Here is a 5,953-nt window from a genome sequence, read left to right on the forward strand (position 1 = left end):
AAATATGATTACAGTTTAAAATATTTAGAATATAATTTATTCAAGTGATGTTAGCTGAATTTTTAGCATCATTTCTCCAATCTTCAGTGTCACATGATCCTTCAGTTGAAGCTCAAGAAACTTTTGAACACAACCGGAGCAGTGGGCAGCCATTTTCGCTGTGAGGTTTTTTTACAGTAGAGAATTCAAATGTCACAAAAGTGCTGTTCATCACCTCTGCGTTCGAACACACGAGCCGTGTGTATGTGTATGTATGACACAACATTGCCAACAAAAACACTTCCAAGTGAAGCCAAAGCAGAGTTGTCTCTGAGCAACACAAAATGAACGAATACTTGAATAAATCAGTGTGGTTTAACAGTCACTTGTTTCGTTTCTAAATAAATCAGTGTGGTTTAATTAATAAGTGAAGTAAGACAGCATGTGGATGATGTCAGACATGAAATGCTGTGTATTGCATTTATCGTGGCTCCTACCGTGCTCTTCACAGTGGCATGAATTCTCTTCCATAGACAACAGAGTACAGAGAATAAGAAAGAAATCTAGGAGTATATTTTATTGCCAATTTTTAATGTATTTTTTATTTTATTGTCTCAATCAAGTTTAATTTTTGGCCCTTTGTTGTAAAAAGTTCGGGCACCTCTGGCAAAGAGAATAAGAAGCAGGAAGAGGCTGCACCTGCACACCATTCATTGTTGCTGAAGGCCGGGAGGAGCACACTGTCAAAGAGTCCTCGCCGCAGTGGGGAATCCACGGTGCCATTGAGCATGGCTGAGCAGAGTCTGCCATCATGGACGCTTGAGGTTTTGGAGGGGTGGCTGCTGCCCATAAGGGAGCAGAGGAGTCGCCACCGTTTAATGCTGCTGCCGTCCGCCATTATGGGGAGGAGCAGGGAACGGGGACTCCTGCCTGCTTTCCGAACACGGAGGAGCCGTCGCCTTCCGCCAGGTGTGTTTTGTGTTTGTTTATTTATTAAAGAATTGTTGAACATTCACCGGTTCCCATCTCCTTCTTCCCTGATCTACGAACTGTGTTACACAGATGTTAAAAGGGGTTCAGGTCTTCAGGGAGTGACAGTCTCAGAGACAGTGGATGTCTGAGAAGCAACAGCTGCATCAAATCCAGTGGCAATTGAGAGGTAGTGGCAGTCTGAGAGACAGTGACAGTCTCCAATGCAGTGACGATCTCTGATGCAGTGACATTCTCAGAGGCAATGGAAGTTAAAAGGCATTTTGAGAGGTGGTGTTGTCTCCAAGGCAGTGTGAGTCTGAGAGACAGTCTCAGTCTAAGAGAGAGTGTCAGTCTCTGAGACGGTGTCAGTCTGAGAAGCATCGTCAGTCTCAGAGGCAGTGTCAGACTCTGAGACAATCTCAGTCTGAAAGACAATGTCAGTCTGAGTGGCAGTGCGAGTCTCTGAGGCAGGGTGAGTCTCTGTGGCAGTGTGAGTCTCAGAGCCAGTGTCAGTTTCAGAGGCAGTGTCATTTTATAGGCAATGCCAAATTCAGAGGCAGTGTTGATCTCAGATGCCGTGTCCGTCTCAGAGGCAGTTTCAGAGGCAGCAGCAGTCTGAGACGCCATGTCAATTTCAGAGGCAATGTTGGTCTCAGATGCAGTGTCAGTCTCAGAGGCAGTGGGAGTCTCAGAGGTGGTGCGAGTCTCAAACACTGGCAAGAGAAAGCAGAAATTTTATTTGTATGAATATTGTGGTAACAATGATTAAAGAGTTCATATTTAGATGATTGCTCTGTGACGAAAAACAGTAAGTAAGTTCAGTTTATCTTTAAATGTCAAGCTCGCCCTTTCATTCTTAAATCAAACCAGAAATTAGTGTTGGGTTCGAGTCCACCTTAGCCGAATCTGCCCACATGAAAAAAATTCTATTGTAATTTATATTAAATATTATAGTGTTTTTAATTATACTATAGTAAATTACTTGAATTAATTTGTTGTGGTAATTCTATAGTTGCTGTGGTAATATAACAACTATAGAAATATAAACAAACTACTTTACCCAATACTGTACTAAGATTTCTACAACTATAGGGTATATTATACTACAATGAATACACTACAGTTTACTATAGTAAAAACAAAAGCATACTACAGTATTTATTACAGTTGATCAGTTCACTATAGTTAATACTGCAGTATGCTGTAGCATTTATTAGCCATGAATTGGTTGCACTCAGAAACTTTTTTCAATCACTTCAAGGCCTACGAAATATTTAAATTGTGCACTCATCAAAATATTAATGGAGATAAGTTACTGCCTAAATAATACTTTACTTAATTTACATGAATATATGCTCAGATGGACAGATGATACAATAACACTGCACTCACTTACCTCTATATTTTGTTGAATGCCACTCCAGTTCTGCCTTCGTTGGATTCCTGATCATTTTTTCTTGTTTGGTTTGACTAGCAGTCTGAGACACCATGTCAGTCTCAGATGCCGTGCCATTCAGAGAGGCAGTGCGAGTCTCAGAGGGGGTGGGAGTCTCAAACACTGGCAAGAGAAAGCAGAAATTTTATTTGTATCAGTATTGTGGTTACTAGGATTAAAAAGGTGCATATTTAGATGATTTCTAAACAGTAATTCAGTTTATCTTTAAATGTCAAGCTCACCCTTTCATCATTAAATCAAACCAGAAATTAGTGTTGGGTTCGAGTCCACCTTAGTCGAGTCTGAGTCTTTAACCAATCGAGTTTGAGTCAAGTCTGAGTCAAAGAGGGCCAAGTAAATACTACTGAATGACCAAAACAGCATTTTGGATGCTTTGCAATGAGATCGGTTGGCTGGTTGGTCCAGTTATTCCGTCTCATCGCAGTCAAATATGTATTTTGTAATAAATGTTTTTCATTGCAGTTTATGCGCATGTTTTTCTGTTGCATAAAAATTCAAACAACTTAGTTGAGCGCAAGTTTTTAATGTGCATTTTTAGAAGTTTTGCAAAGACTTTCACACGCACTTGATTTGTAATCAAAGACTGTTGGGAAAGATTTGATCTTCAGGAAAGTATACCAGAGAACACAAGGAGGACTGAAATTATTTTTGATTGAAATAGTAGATTTTTTAAGGCAGCTGATTTTTGTATTTATTTTAACCTATGGCCATAAAAGTAACAGTGTCATGTAAAAGGTGTTTCACGATACCTTTCAAAGCTGGGCTTGTCCTGAACAGAGCATCTTCCTCCTTATCAAGAATGACTTCAAGGCCTAGAGCAGCAAATTAAAAAAAATACAAAATATTTAAATCGTGCACTCATCGAAACATATTTAATGGAGACAATTTAAATATATAATTTAATAATAATAATAATAATAATTTACTTGAATATATGCTCAGATGAACAGATGATAGAATAACAATACACTTACCTCGATGTTTTGTTTCTTGTTTGCTTTGACTAGCAGTCTGAGACACTGTGTCAATCTCAGAGGCAGTGTCAGTCTCAGATGCTGTGTCAATCTCAGAGGAAGTTTCAGTCTCAGAGGCTGTGTTGGTCTCAGACGCCATGTCAATCTCCGAGGCTGTGTCGGTCTGAGATGCCGTGTCAGTCAGAGAGGCAGTGCAAGTCTCAGAGACTGTGCTGGTCTCAGATGCCATGTCAGTCTCAGACGCCGTGTCAGTCTCAGACGCCGTGTCAATCTCAGAGGAAGTGTCGGTCTGAGACGCCGTGTCAATGTGAGACACTGTGTCGGTCTGAGACGCCGTGTCAGTCAGAGAGGCAGTGCGAGTCTCAGAGGTGGTGCGAGCCTCAAACACTGGCAAGAAAAAAACAGAAACATTTATTGTGTAAGTATTGTGGTTACTAGGATTAAAGGAGGTTCATATTTAGATGATTTCTCTGTTGGGAAAAACAGTAATTCAGTTTATCTTTAAATGTCAAGCTCGCCTTTCATCATTAAACCATAAACCAGAAATTAGTGTTGGGTTCAAGTCCACCTTAGTCAAGTCGGAGTCTTTAAACAATCGAGTTTGAGTCAAGTCTGAGTCAAAGACGGCCAAGTGAATACTACTGTATATCATTAAATCTATATCTTAAGACTTTTTTTAACCTTAACTTGGAAAGGCAATGTCAATTTAAATGTAACAAAAGTTACTGCATCTATATTTTAATTTTTGATTTCACGTCATCTCATAGTATCCTGCTGAACAATCTTAAAGTCATCATGTAATGTAAGTTATGGCTGACTTGACCTCTGTATTACGACAAATGCAGCTTTTTGATTTTTGAATTTTACGTGGCTGAAAACATGGCTGTGAGGGATAGACTACAGTCTTTACAATGGCATGCAGATTGCATAAAGCTCATAAATTACACATAACTTTCAAAACTTTTTGTCTGATTTTTTTTTTTTTTTTTTGGAAAGATGTTTTGTCTGCTAAGCAAACTATTGAACATACTGTCCTTCTATCCCTATACAGCCTAATTTTAATTCCTGTCAAAAATTAAAAGATTTGTCAGCATGTTTATTATATATATGTTTAACAAATTACATTATTAGCAGTTTATTGTATGAATCTATGTTTTCAAATGGATGAATATTTTGTTAGGACTCTTCCCTGCCTGCCTATATACACAAGCTGCACCTGTATAACCATATTTACCATAGTAAAAAGCTGTAGTAATAATATCAATTAAAAAAATGTTTGTTCACAAGCCCCACTAGAAAAAAGACACAAATTTGTATAATGACATGGGTATGACATAGGTATTACAAGGAGAGGGTGACTTATGAGGACATGTACCCATTTTTCAAAAGGCTTATAAATCATACAGAATGAGTTTTTTTAAAAAGTAAAAATGTGTAGTTTCCTGTGATGGGTAGGTTTAGGGGTAGTGTAGGGCGATAGAAAATACGGTTTGTACAGTATAAAAACCATTACGCCTGTGGAATGTCCCCACAATTCACACACACACACACAAAAACGTGTCCGTGATTTTTGACCCATGTGAACTACTGCTTCCAAGAGGTTAGAAACATCTGTTGGCCTCGTACTTAAAAGTTGACATCGTGTGTTTAAAAAATTACTTACATTTTCAAAACGAAGCAAAAACAAATACTAGCCTAACTTACTAGCATAAGTAAAAAGTTCTCAAGCTTACTGTAGATATGTAAGTCTAATTACTAATTACAAGTAATAATAGGACACCAACAGCGCCAGACTCGGCTGCACTCAGAAACCTTTTTCAAGTCCCAGAGGCTTGAGTCTGAGTCATGTCAGAGTAAAAATGCATCCGTGACAAGTGCAAGTCCAAGTCCGTTAAAAGTTGGACTCAAGTCTGCACTATACCCCAACTCAAGCAGAAATTGACGTATTTCACGATACCTTTCAAAGCTGGGCTTGTCCTGAACAGAGCATCTTCCTCCTTATCAAGAATGACTTCAAGGCCTAGAGCAGCAAATAAAAAAAATACAAAATATTTCAATTGTGCACTCATCAAAACACATTTAATGGAGATAATTTACTGCCTAAATAATAATTTACTTGAATATATGCTCAGATGGACAGATGATACAATAACAATGCACTTACCTCTATGTTTTGTTGAATGCCACTCCAGCTGACCCTTCATTTTCTTCTCGATCACATTGTCTTGTTTGGTGCTCACCAACTGCTTTGTATTAGGTGGATGTTTGTTCACCTTGGGAAAGCAGTGTCGATACAACACCAAACAATTGCGAAGCAGCATGGTTTGATGTTTCCTGACAGCCAACCAGCTGAATCTTCTAGACAACTAGTCTTATATACAATCTCGCAGATTGAATATAGACTATGGAATCGAGCAGAAAATGCAATCAAGTGGAGTGAAACTTGCAGACTGAATATTGTTGTCAATCAGAATGAATCTAGCAATCAAGCAGAACGAATCTTGCAATCAAGCAGACGTCAGACTACTGTATTAAACTAATTCAGAACTGAGTTGACAGACACGAGAATTAT

The sequence above is a fragment of the Chanodichthys erythropterus genome, chromosome 3, assembly GCF_024489055.1.
Source record: "Chanodichthys erythropterus isolate Z2021 chromosome 3, ASM2448905v1, whole genome shotgun sequence".
NCBI lineage: Eukaryota > Metazoa > Chordata > Actinopteri > Cypriniformes > Xenocyprididae > Chanodichthys > Chanodichthys erythropterus.